Source organism: Accipiter gentilis, chromosome 19 (genome assembly GCF_929443795.1).
Source record: "Accipiter gentilis chromosome 19, bAccGen1.1, whole genome shotgun sequence".
In the NCBI taxonomy this organism is placed as follows: Eukaryota; Metazoa; Chordata; class Aves; order Accipitriformes; family Accipitridae; genus Astur; species Astur gentilis.
Window position 1 is genome coordinate 14,620,092 of NC_064898.1, and position 14,734 is coordinate 14,634,825.

Here is a 14,734-nt window from a genome sequence, read left to right on the forward strand (position 1 = left end):
TAAATGAGGATCCAAAATATGAATAGATAGGGCCAGTGGGAGCATCTGTCATTGACATTCCATGACCTCTAGTTGTACCTGTTCATTTCTGTGCACAGACCAAGGTGCTGGTATGAGCCAGACAGCGCTGAACAGTTTGAGTAAGTTGAGTGGAATTATTACTTTCTAACTGCACTCAGCTGACAGGTCTCTGTCAGATGCTAAACATCTTGCTCCATGCCTAGCAGTGCATAAACCTGAAGTTCAATGACTTTCAAAAGTAATACAAGTTGGTCTTTGATGGATTTCTGTATTGGTTTTGTGTGGCAAGGTTTTGGTGGGGGGGGGGGGGAGGGGGGGGGCGGTTACAGGGGTGGCTTCTGTAAGAAGCTGCTGGAAGCTTCCCCCGTGTTCGAGAGCGAGCCCATACCAGCCGGCTCTAAGACGGACCCGCCGGCGGCCAAGGCCGAGCCAATCAGTGATAGTGGTAACGCCTCTGTGATAACATTTTTAAGAAGGAAAAAAAACGTTGGGATAGGGAGAAACAGCCGCCAGAGAGAGGAGTGAGAACATGTAAAAGAAACAAGCCTGCAGCCCCCCAGGTCAGTGCAGCAGGAGGGGAGGAGATGCTCCAGGCGCCGGAGCAGAGATTCCCCTGCAGCCCGTGGGGATGAAGACCCTGGTGAGGCAGGCTGTCCCCCTGCAGCCCAGGGAGCTCCACGGGGGAGCAGATCTCCACCTGCAGCCCAGGGAGGACCCCATGCCGGAGCACGGGGGTGCCCGAAGCAGGCTGGGACCCCGTGGGAAGCCCGTGCTGGAGCAGGCTCCTGGCAGGACCTGTGGCCCTGTGGAGAGAGGAGCCCACGCTGGAGCAGGTTTTCTGGCAGGACTTGTGACCCCGTGGGGGACCCACGCTGGAGCAGTCTGTGCCTGAAGGACTGCAGCCCGGGGAAGGGACCCACGCTGGAGCAGCTCGTGAAGAACTGCAGCCCGTGGGAATGGCCCACATTGGAGCAGTTCATGGAGGACTGTCTCCCGTGGGTGGGACCCCACGCTGGAGCAGGGGAAGAGTGTGATGAGCCCTCCCCCTGAGGAGGATTTAGCGGCAGAAAATAAGGTGTGATGACCATAAACCCCATCCCCATCCCCCTTATGCCACTGGGGGGGCTTGGGGAAGGAATCCAGGAGTGAAGTTGTGCCCGGGAAGAAGTGAGGGGTGGAGGGAATGTGTTCTGAGATTTGGTTTTATTTCTCATTACCTTACTCTGGCTGATTTGTAATAAATTGAGATAATTTTCCCCAAGCTGAGTCTGTTTTGCCCATGATGGTAATTAGTGAATGATCTCTCCTGCCCTTATCTCAACCCGCAAGCTTTTTGTTATATTTTCTCTCCCCTGTCCAGCTGAGGAGGGGGGTGATACAGCAGCTTTGGTGGGCACCTGGTGTCCAGCCAGGGTCAACCCACCACATAATGGGTTTAGGTGCACTTTTTAAAGTAGACTTATAATCTTTCCAAACTCTTTTTCACATTTCTAAAAAATGTCTTCGGCATAGGCACAAGCCTAAAATTTAAATGTATCTGTATTTACACTGTCTTTGGCCAAAGTAAGTCAGTGTTCTCATTTCAACAATAGGTATCATGTTTGAATAGAGAAAAGGTAGATTGGCTTCAGTAGAATTTTAACAAATAATAGGGTAACATTCCCAAATTATAAAAAATTTTGTTAAGCAATAGTTAATGAAATATTATATTGCATTTTAAAATAAGCCCACCATGAGTTGTAATACAATCTGGTGTAACTTCACTTAAAAGTGTCACCTAATGAATGTAACCTGATAGTATGTTCTGCAGCAATGTAATTATTATTATTTTTGTGTCTAGAAATTAGCAGGCTGGTATATCCCTGCATAATCAGTTGGTTTGAATGGGAGAACAGCTTGCAATGTGTCCTAGTTTCAGCTGGGATAGAGTTAACTGTCTTCCTAGTAGCTGGTACAGTGCTATGTTTTGAGTTCAGTATGAGAAGAATGTTGGTAACACTGATGTTTTCAGTTGTTACTCAGTAGTGTTTAGTCTCAAGTCAAGGATTTTTCAGCTTCTCAAGCCCAGCCAGCGAGAAAGCTGGAGGGGCACAAGAAGTTGGCACAGGACACAGCCAGGGCACCTGACCCAAACTGGCCAACAGTGTATTCCATACCATGGGACGCCCCATCCTAGTATAGGAACTGGGGGGAGTCGGGGTGGGGAATCACTGCTCAGGGACCAACTGGGCGTCAATCAGCAGGTGGTGAGCAATTGCATTGTGCATAATTTCTATATTCCAATCCTTTTATTATTACTGTTGTCTTTTTATTAGTATTATCATTATCAGTTTCTTCTTTTCTGTTCTATTAAATTGTTCTTATCTCAATCCATGAGTTTTACTTCTTTTCCCGATTCTCTCCCCCACCCCACTGGGTTGGGGGGAAGTGAGTGAGCGGCTGCGTGGTGCTTAGTTGCTGGCTGGGGTTAGACCACGACACAATGAAAAGTTTTCTTACTTAAGCATGTCTGGATTTCACTTCCATGTGACTTTGAGTCTACAACTTTATGTATGTTTGTGTTAAGTCCTGTGTTTTTCTAACTCATATATCAACCAATATTGTCTGCAATCTATTAAGAAACCAATGCTTAGTTTTCATTTTAATGCATAATTTAGGAATACAATAATCTTTTTCAGTGTATTATTGCTAAATCCTTGTAAAAGCAGTGTAGGCCCTTTAGGATTTTTTTCAAGGTCAGTTTTTGAAGCAAGAATGACACTGAATTTCCATAAAATTGTTTTTGTATTCTTTCTTCTCAAGAAAATATGATAAATCTTCTCTGTATGGATGTCCTAAGACATGCGGTTTGATTTACTTCTCAAATGCCTTCAAAGCTCCAGACTGTATGTATGAACAAACCTCAGTGAATTTAAAATGTTGACAAAACTTGAACTGATGTGCCATGGCTTCAACAAGTTTTGAGAGAATGTTCTGAAACAAGAATAGCTGCTCTGTGAGAAATACATAGGCCATTCCTCTGTGTATTGGAATAGATATTATCATAGCAGTACTTCTTTCCCCAGCATTTGGAGGAAAAAAATAACCTACGTTGCAGACATCAGAAAAAGAGCTTTAATACTACCAACTACCTGAAAACCATACTTCAAGTCTGATATATGCACTATGAAAAGAGATTTTTTAAATTTTTTTCTTTAGAAAACATTTTGATCAAGGAATCAAATAGCTGAATAAATGAAAATACTGTGAGTTCAATAGTAAAAATTCATACAGGTGTGAGGAGAGATTCTCTGCAATTTATATAGACAGTGGGAGAAGAACGCAATCTTTTCTACCTCTAAAAAAAGTCTCTGAGATTTGTTTTCACAAAGTCTTTCTGCAATTTCTTTTAAGCCTCAAAATAAGTAATCAGAATTTTCAGAAACTTTTTTTTAAATAAGAACTTCAGTCTTTTGATTTCAATTCCAAACTAAATTTGAAATATTGAATTATTTTAAAAAATCTTTAATTTTGGAAAATATTTTTTGTTTTCTTGAAAAAACTTATAATTTACATATCTCTCCTGGAGGATAAAATATTTTCATTTTAATGTAGAAACCTGTGTCTCCTACGGTTATATGTTTTCATCCTTGAGATTAAGTTTTTACTATTTGTGATGCACAACCTGGAAGCTGGTCAGCACAAAATAGGGGACATCTAAATTGTAGCCTCTATAGGCAGAATTAAAAGTTCTATAGTTTTTGCTATTTTTTTCCCTTGGGTGAATAAATGCTATCTTCCAATTAGCTATAGAAACCTCACGTGTTTTTTTCCTATATCTTGTTTTTGTAAGTGCATTGTGATGGACAAATATTCTTTTTTTTTCTGCAAATGAAAAAAAAAAAGTATCTTCTTTTTTTAGTTAAAAATAAAAGTACTATGTGTGATTCAAGTTTCTATTTGTTCAAGCCAATTAATTTCCAACTAAAGAAGGAAGGTAACAAAGAGCTTTGAATTTCAGCTCTTTTTGGCTATCTGTTAGTTCTGAATTGGATTTCTTGTTAGCATACAAGGAAAAAAAGGATTAACAGGCACAAAAGCAGGGATTTAGCTGTAAAAGAAATAAATGTAGGAAAGCTCAAAAAGAAGGAAAGGTGAAGGATCATGCTTGCAGTTCCCCCACATTAAAACAGTAAGCCCAATATGGAAGAATAAAATTAATGGGAAATTTAATTAATTTCCTGCAGATCTCAGCCATTTCACATCCAGCCATATTGAAAAAAAAAAGACAGCTACTAACAAATATTGAAAACCCTCTCCTTTTACTTTAAAACCTCTAGAAAAATAGATAATAAAAGAAAGGATAGACAGAGGTGGGGACCATAACCTCTCACACAGCAGCACCAGCCATTGGTTCAGTATTCTTGCTGCAGTATAAACCTGCAACATGTGTGACATGTCGATTTAACCCCAGCCAGCAACTAAGCACCACGCAGCCGCTCACTCACTTCACCCCCACCCAGTGAGATAGGGGAGAGAATCGGGGCGGGGGGGGGGGGGAAGTAAAACTCGTGGGTTAAGAAAAGAACAGTTTAACAGAACAGGAAAGAAGAAAATAATAATGATAATAATAACAATAATAAAATGACAATAATAATAATAGTAATAATAATAAAGGATTGGAATATACAAAACAAGTGATGCACAATGCAATTGCTCACCACTGACTGACCAATGCCCAGTTATATCCTGAGCAGCAATCCACACCCCCCAGGCCAACTCCCCCCGGATTATATACTGGGCGTGATGTCACACGGTATGGAATACCCTTTTGGTCGGTTTGGGTCAGCTGTCCTGGCTGTGTCCCCTCCCAACTTCTTGTGCCCCTCCACCTTTCTTGCTGGCTGGGCATGAGAAGCTGAAAAATCCTTGACTTTAGTCTGAACACTACTTAGCAACAACTGAAAACATCAGTGTGTTATCAACATTCTTCGCATACTGAACTCAAAACATAGCACCGTACCAGCTACTAGGAAGACAACTCTGTCCCAGCTGAAACCAGGACAGTTGGACAGCCCCACATAAAATAAGTCTGTCCTTCATATTATGATGATGTATATGGTTGGTTGATAAGAAAATGCCTTTTTTTGCTCCATAGGTGGTCATCCTATGCACTGAAAGATATAATTTATTTACCCTTATCTCAGTGCTAGCAGCAAAGACGATAACACCTATTGTATTCTTTTCAAAGCGGTTCCTGGGTATTAGCTATATGAATTCCATATTCTCTAACATGAGGCACAACCTTGACCACTTTGAAAATGCAGTTAAGTGACAGTCACCACTTCTAATGTAAAAATAGTATCAGCAATATCTTCGCCAAACATGCAAATAAAGGGGGAAATATTCTGCCGTTGACAGAAAGATTTGTACAAAAGTCGGAGCAGTTTTTACCACTTAATAGCCTTCCAATTCGCGTTCACTGTAGTTTGCCTTTTAGGCATGCATAGGAGGGATCATTCATTCTCTGTGTTCATCAGCTGGCTGCAGCTGATGGGGACAACAGTGAAGGGGCAGGTTTTTGTGACCCAGAGAACGGTCCACTGCTGATTGCTATGAAATTTGGATCAAATTAAAAATGAAAAACAGATCTTGCTTTATTTTAGGCGATTACTACTTTGGAATCTAGCGTGGAATCTGTGGAAGGGTCTGAAATTCATTACCAGTGACAAACCAGTCAATTAACTTTTGAAGTAGAAATTAGATTGGTGAGAGCAATGTCCTCTGCCAGCCCAATTATGTGAGTTTAAACTATGTACAAATTTCTTATGGAGTTTAAAATGGACATCGTATGATATGTATTAAAATATTTAAGGATGTATGCTGCAGACATCTAAAGACAAGTGTAAAGCGGGCAATATTCTTTCCAATAAGGTAAAAATAGCTCTACATAAGGTAAAATTCTTCTGTCAGGCCAAGGACAAACTTATTCATTGCATTGTCACTATAGAGAGAGTAACATTCCTCTCCTTGTATTTGAAAGACAAGACTAAGAAATAGACCTTGAGCTAGAATTGTAGCTCTTTAAAAAAGGTAACATTTACAGGGAAAAGAATTCCATTAAAAAGATGTTTTTCAAAATTCCATTATAACTTAAATCAAAAACATGGTTTGACTGTACACTCTCAACAATGGGAAATATAAATGTTGTGTTTAATAGCCCATAAACACAGGCTCTAGAAGAATGAAAGGTAGGTATTAAAAAGAAATGACATGTATGATTGTATAGGGAACTTTTAAATTGGATGAATTAAATACGATACTCACAGGATCTCAAGATGTCCAAAGAAATTAATAGATCATTTTGTATTGATATACACCTATTTTCTAGGAATACCATTAAATAGGTAGACCCATATTATTGGAGTCACTCATTAGACCTAAGAGTAACTTTAAGTACTGAAGACATTAACTAGAAAAATTGTGAAAGAAGCTCAGACAAAAAGATCTCTGCCATGACAGAAACATCATCTCACCATGGTTAATGGGAAAAGCATGCATCTTGAACTTTTAAAAATCCCATTACCATATGACTTTTAGGTGACAAAATAGGGCAACATTCAAGTACTTAGAATGTATCATGCTTATTGTTGCTTTTATTATTTATTACTAGAAAGGTTTTAAATCCTTCATGGATCATCAGTCTGACATGACCTGAAAAACATCATTTTTTTTGTCAAAGACGTTACTATGCAAGTATATAACGAGGCACAACAGAAAGAGAGTACAGAGAAGCAATTATATATTTTAAGTCTGTACACCAGCCACCCTGTGTCTCTGTACGTCTGCAAACCTATTGAAGAGTTTTAAAGAAAGGGGGTGGTTATACAGGTGTTTTCAGGGAGTGCCAACAAAAGATAGATGATGAGGAGCACAGGAGAAATCTTAAAGACTCCTGTCTGAAAATGTAAAAGATGCAGAAGACCTAAGATACTGTATTTTCTTATATTTAGATCAACATCTTCCAGAATCTTTCTCAGATACTACAATGAAGTTTTTTTCTTGGGGGGGGGGGGGGTGGGGGGGGCGGGGGGAAGCAGTCATGAAGGGATTTTTGCTGGTCCTTGAACATGTTCTTGTAAAAAGAAAAGAATTTTCTTTCTACCATGCTGACAGCATGAACTATAAAGTATACACTATTGATTCATTAGCCCTGAACTAAATTTTCACTAGGAAATGCAGAGTAGTTAACTAAAGGAATGTTGTTTTTTCTGTCCTTAATGACATATTTTTATATATATCATTTTTATATATTATAAAAATTCAAAAATACCTGGTCTACTCCAGTTAGTAGTATTATCCTCTTTATTGTCCATCTTAATCTAGCTGCCTATGTCTAGTTGTTTTATCTTATAAGCAGAGAACATCTTTTTGTACTTTCTACATTTCCTATCACAGAGAAGTCATGAATCCATAAATGCGGCTGATACATGCTACCATAATAGAATTTATTATAGTAACAATTAACTATTCTGGTGAAGATAAGAAATATAAAAAAATATTTCCTAAAATGATTTATTGATTCTTGTATGAAATATAGAGTAATATTTTTTCTTTTTTTCATTTCCTTCACAAATTATATTATTATTTATAATTAATTAATATTAATTAGAAAATTAGAACTTTCTATAAAAAGCAAAAAATAGAATTTACGTCTATTTACTATGCCATACTTGTTAAAGGGAATACTACTTTTCAATTAAAATATTCACCACCTGTGTTCTTACATAGATTTTGTATAAAATATAAATTGATATGCTTCTTCCACAGTTTTCTCTGGACCAGCTACTCTTTTTTTTTATATTTTCTAACCATTCATGTAAGGGTACCCCAAGAGTCTTATGTATTTTGAGAACTTTGAACAATTTTTTATGTTACACCTTGTTCCAATAGCATCAATGAATACCATCAATATCATCAATAAAGCTTAATTCTTCCCAGAGCCTTGAAGAAGAAAGGGAATTTGTAGATACCAAAATCTCCCTGTACTTCAGTAGGATTTCTGCACTCATAAATCCTGAAGTACTGGATCAAAGAGAATTAGAAGAAGAAATATTTACATGCAGAAAAAAATAACAAGATTATGTGAAAATTATAGAGCTGTTATAGGATTCAACTTGCCATGTTAATTGCACAATATCTGGGATGTTTGCAGTTACAGCTGTTGATGGTTGTGATCAATTAAATACAACCATTCTGTGTCTGTTACGTTTCATCTATTCTCACAAGAATTATTTCAGCATGCTTCTCAGCTGTCTTTCATATCTGCATACTGCAATATCAAGGCAAAACACAGAACTAAGTGGAAATCTTATAGTTAAGACTTTTTCATCCTTCCATTCCATTCATGATCTGTCATGTAGGAGCAACAGCTAAAATCAAGCAATTAAACAACCAACCTTAAGTAAAAAAATAATGGAAAGATTTTCAAATACAGTTGCCAACATTTAATCACCAAAATAAAGTAGGTCAATAAATGGTACTATCTCCAAGGGTTCTGATCAAATAGACTTTCACTTGAGTAATATATGCAATGTGGTTTTTTTTGTAAACACATTGTTTTACATGATGTTATCTGCATCTTGAGAAACACACATTTCTATTTGCATTCTTTTTAATACACCTTCCTGGCACTGAGTGGTATACTAACCTATATAAATTCTGTATACATGATATCAAAAATTCTAGTTCCTTACTTTTTTCCTTTGAATGCTTCTTCCCTTTTTCTTGATTGCTCTTTCAGTCACTTTTTTCAATTAAATTAATTCGAAACATTCAAGCATATATTGCAAACACCATTTCATTTGTTTTAGCTTTCTTCAAATAGATGTAACTTTTCCTTCCTTTAATTAGTGACCAAAGATAGCAATGCCAGTTGGGATTTTGCCTGATTAAACATGGAATGACTAGCACAGTACAGTTTCTTATCATATGATGTCACAGAGAATTGACAGTGGCTAATCTCCTCCCTATAGTTTATTGGAAAATCACTATATAAGTGTTGTGGTTCATAAGAGAATGATCTGTAGCAGAAATACAGAGGAAATAAAACCCCCAACTTCTCTGACCACTCTGTGTGAACAAGTCATTAAGATATTCTGTATTTCATTAAGCTAATTCATACTGGAGAGTAAAACGTTGCTTAGATATATTTAATACTTTTAGTTCATGGGTTCTGGTCCCAAAGATAACATAATGGCTTCACTTCCATATGTACAGGACAATGTTGCAAACCTTTAGCCTCAAGGATCCTTTCTCCTACATCTCTGAAGTTCCAAATCTGGCTTTGCCAAGGCTGGAATTTGCCAGAAGAAAGGTATAAAACAGTTAAGAAATGAAACTATTCTCAACAGAGAAAGGTGGCAAGGAAGTAAGCTTTCCCAGGTTCAGAAGAGATGTCATTGAGTTCACCTAAATCAAAAGCTTTACAGCTTCCAGAGATTCTGCATCTGAGGCTGTCTTGCTTCCTTCATGCTACACTGACAGAATACTACCATATTTCCATAGCTTGTTTCATCTAACCTAGTTTAGCTCTCCAATTTAAGAAGACATTAATCCTACCCAAGATCTGATTATTTCACTTCACAGACTACAAAAGGGACCTAGATTTACAAATTCAGGCAAAGACGTTTTTTAACTTCATGGATTTTTTTATTTAGTGGCATAAATCAAGCAAAGGTGCTACAAAGACTTTGCAGAAAAGAAAGCCTGCTGCACCAGGGTCCCTGTTCTGAAGATAACATGTCGAGATGTTTGATAATGTTTTTGTTGGGTTTTGTTGGTTTGGTTTTTTTTCTGATTATATTTTGCATAAATAGAGATTTTGTTTCAGAATTGCAAGTTATATGTTCATGAACTAGGACAAATATAATATCTGAGAACTGCGGTTCAGATCTAAGGCTTGGAGAATGGCATGACTGGTTCAGGTTCTGGTAACAGCTGGAGGCTTTCAGACACCATTTCTGTGAGGTATGACATATAAAATTCTGACTTCACTCTAGAAAAGTCATTTTACATTGCTGACTTTTCACTAGACTAATGTGTATAAATGTCTCCATACTTCACTTCTGGTCTGTCATAAAGAAAAGAAGAAGGTCATAATCTCCCAGAAATTATTTATTTGCTCTTCTCTAAGAGTTGTAGTGCCCAGTATGACCTACAAGTCAATTGTGACAAGATAACTAAGTGCTTGGACACAACCAAGGAGTAAATCTGCAAGACCTTGGTCTTAGCTGAATAGCTCAACTGGAAATGAAGGCCTCACAAACACAGAGTATTTCCTAGGTAGCAGCTGGTTGTTACATATGATCCCAGGTAATGTTTTTGATAAAGCAGTTTGTATTGGAGCACGTTATTCTGCTTAATATCAAGGTGATACGAGTCACTGCAAATCACATTTTAGGATGTGAGCATGTAATTGAACAAGTAAGAGTCATCAAAGATAAATAAATTGTCACCAGTCAGCTGAGCTACTATAGATTACTGTCTATGTACTTTAACCTTTTCAATCTGTATACTAGAACACATCAATTAAAAGCCCTGTGAGGGTGGTTTGACCATTCATTTAATGATCTAATGTGTGGCCAATGAATGGTACACTATTTATTTATTTGTCATATCATTAAAGTTAAACCTTCATAAAAGGTTTCATAATTTCGTGACATCTTAGCTAAAGCTGTCTCAAATACTCTCTAAAGGGCATTTACTTGTCCCACTTCTCTCTTTGTATTCTAATGTTATTCTTCTTTGCCACTTATTTTCTAATTCTGCCACATGCTAGTGTGAGTTTGTTTAGCATGCAGTATGTCTCCTCTCCTCTCCTCTCCTCTCCTCTCCTCTCCTCTCCTCTCCTCTCCTCTCCTCTCCTCTCCTCTCCTCTCCCCTCCAGCTGTCTGTATAAGAAACAGAATTCAGACACAGATACATCAGTAGTACTACACAGGCTGCCATGTAGTGACAAGGTTGCACAAAAAAGTAATCACAGTCTTTGTTTTAGGAATATTACATCAGGCAGCAATCCCTCAGTAGTTCACCTGATCATTTAAACTCCTTTATCATTTGTCACAATTATATATTATTGCCTGTTGATCAATAGAAATAAAAGTAAAATATGTTTCCTGAACTAAGTCAGTTAGATGCTCCACAATATGCATTTCTTTAAGCAATCTAATAATTGCTTCTCTTTTAACCAACCTTCCTAGGGCAAAGCAAATTACTGCCAAGTATGTCCCAGCTGTAACAGTGGCACAGACTTCTGATGCTGAATCTAAGCACAATCAAAGCTGTGAAAGCCGTTGGTTTGGGAGTTATTGGTAATTTGGTAATATTACTAATGCAGCAGGGGAGGATAGCAGAACAGCTTCTCTTCTCATACGGACTGCTGACCATATGACATGCAAGAGAGTATAAAATGTTAGACTATGCTATTTAAGCCTGCAGCCTTACCTAACTATAGCAATTTGCAATCCTTCAAAAAAAAAAAAAAAAAAAAAAAAATCCCAAAAGACAGATATTTCCATTCAAGACAACTGAACTTGCTTACAGGACAGATCTGGGTGTCCTGCTAAAGAACCATACTTCCTCCTACATTACTGCTAATGAATTACACAACCACTATAAGCCTTAAAGCCATGATTGACCATTATCACAGGCCTATGTTCAGACAAAGCTTTGCCACAAGGAAACACTGTGATACAGGTATTGAGAAGTGTGGGCAAAATCAACCAGTGAGAGCTTAAAAAAAATAAAAATATTCAGGCTAGAGAAGTTTTGAGCCCTGAATACATGAATTCCCCATGTAATAGGAAAGCTTCTGTTAGAGGAATCAGGCCTGTTCGGAACTGGCCTTATAGGAAGGTACCATAAAGCAGTTGGAACAGTATTCAGAGAGACACAGAAGTAAAAGAAGACAAGGGGGAAAACGTTAAAAAGAATTCTAGCCATATTAAACATATGGGGTGTGTTTGGTAGAGCAGACTAAATACAGAATATGGTTTTACCAGCAAGGAGAGAATCCAAGCTTCTGTAGTGAATACACAGTATGAAGGAATTGAAAATTAACTTCAGAAAACCAGAAGTGGCAATGTGTTGAAAATAAGGTCTGTATTTTATACTGAAGTGGACTAAATAATTAGAAACTGTGAAATGAAGACTATGAAGGTGGCTGGTCAGATTTTAATATTATGAAATGCTGTAAAGAATGATTTGGATAGTAATGAATATCAAAGGGAAAATCTGAAAAAAAAATCCACAGATTAAGTATTTACAGAACAACAGTTTCTGCAGCAATATTGCCAGATGATCGCTGAATGGCTTAGAATAAGCAGATCAGTAACCTCAGAGGTGCTGAGAGGATTGTGTCTGATTATAAGGTATTAATTTACAAAGGACCTGACACAGCCGAAGAACTTTACTAACAAACAATAATGGGTGAAATTCTGCATATGTGATTCTGCAATATTTCAGGACAAGTATCTTATTCATACCTGTCAGCTTTAGGTGGTTAACATTATATATTATAAAAGTAGTTTGTTTTCCCCCACTCCAGTGAGAGTTATAGTTGTTTTTACCAAAAAGGGCTGAGTTTTTGCTGTCGGAAAATCAGGTCCTTTGAAAATTTCTCTGTCACATAAGTATGATATGTTGCTCTGATGCCATACTTGTGAAAAGAGGTTGACAAATCTGAAAGGCTTTAGAGAAAAGTTATGATATTAATTTGCATTACAGAAAACATCTTACAGTGATAAATACCTAAGCCTAAGAAAAAATAATCTGATGAAGTTAAAGGTGAGAAAAGGAAAAAGACTCTTCCAGTATTTCTTTTTCTTAGAAGAAGATATTTGGGCTTCTGAATCAATCTCCTAGTGAGTCTAGCCAATCCTACAAATTAAGATTATGTGATTGTTGAAGTTCACTCCTAGAAATGGTCCCCTTGAACTAATTTAAATATGTGCATAAATGTTTATATACATTGGAATATGATTTTTAACATAGATTTTATGCATAAATTGTTACACAAAAAATAATAGCAAACTAAGAGATACTCTCAGAAAAGATAAAGAAGAAAAAATACTGGATGCTTTTCAGTTATGTGTGGAAAATAATAGGAAAATGGTACCAGATTATTGCAGTGTTATCACTTTAATAATGATTGAAGAAATCTCATTTAAAGGACTGACATTTAAGGATATGGTACCTAAGTACCTGAGGAGAATTGCATCCATGCTATCAATGTAATTTAATATAAACTATTTTGTTTAATTAATTGTAACCCTTTTACATGTTTCACACTCTAAGGAGATGAAATGGGATTTTTATCAGTGTAATTGCAAATTATTGACAAGAACAACTACAGTGGTAGCATACATTCATTTTATCCAAGTCAATTACTACTGAATATTACATGCTTCCCAAGTTAACAATACCAGCATGGATTGTAGGTTCAAATTAACTGTGATTAAGCTCATTCAAAGTAAAAATGTCATATTAGAATATTTACACTTATTAATTAAGATAAAGTCATATCATAAATGTTTATGGTCTACCAAATACGAATCAAATGTAAGCAAACCTAAAATGAATGGTAGTGTGACTAAGTAATGGTGAGTAGTCATTGAGGACATTCATGTGGGATTATACTTTATGGTAACAGTATAATGTTAATGCTGAAAAAGCCTTTTTTTAAACTGTTTTTTATGCAAATGATTTTGAATGTAATAGAACAACATTTTAAATTGTTATCCCTATTATTTGGGATTTTTTTTTTGCTTGGAATATAAATGAGTTCTTTCCTTCGAACACATCACCAAAAAAGCAATATTTGTGTGTGCTAAATTTTATTCTTAGTGTGGGGTTCAGATGCCTGATAGCAACATCTAAGCCAGTCATCCTAATCTTCCTTTAAAGATAAAACAAAGAAATAGACACTTCAAAGGCCTGATTCATTCGACCTATTTTAGATGTCAGATTGACATGAATGAATTGCATTTTAGTAATGCAATAGATTGTATAGGGAATCTAAACAACTAGATCAGTTGCAGCTACCTATAATGTAGATATCTGACATTAAAGGAGAATGAATAAAGTGCATTTAGAGGCACTTTACTATTTCCTTGATCTTCACATTGTTTTCTTAATATCACTATTTTGTATACAATGCCCTGATAAAACTTAGTAGAAGATGGCAAAGGATTCCTCTGATATTTGTAAGAAAAGTAAAAAAAGGCAAGTACAAAATCCCTTAGCTGTGTTAGCCCTTCATTAGTAAAAGGTGAAGCAACAGTTTTTTACTCCTCTCCGTGCAGCAGTGAACTATTTTTTTTAAAAGGTACGCAGGAGATTAGGATAAGAGTGTAATACTTTTCCAAACAATTTCCAAACAAAGGCAAATCCAGCCTTCCAGCCTTTAACCTCACAGACTTCCTTATTGTGGCACTAACTGTATTGGAAGACACTGTTCCTGAAGGACAAAGATGATTGATAGCTTTAAATTTAAAACAACTTGGATATACACATTTAATTTTACACCTAATGTGTTTCATATTGTTCTGCAGTATAGAAAATCTAAAATTTACATGTATTAAAGGCTTTTACATTGACTTTTAAAAGAACTTTACAGTATGGTGAACTCCATCTTTTGCCTACCTGTTTGGTGATTAAAGTACGTATGCAGGAA

General features: G+C 36.7%; 1 protein-coding gene across 7 annotated transcripts in view; it reads right to left on the reverse strand.

The window, feature by feature from the left end:
- The window catches only part of CNTN5 (contactin 5), a 679,382-nt gene that overhangs the window by 198,550 nt on the left and 466,098 nt on the right, over window positions 1-14,734 (reverse strand). The gene's annotated exons all lie outside the window — the stretch shown is intronic.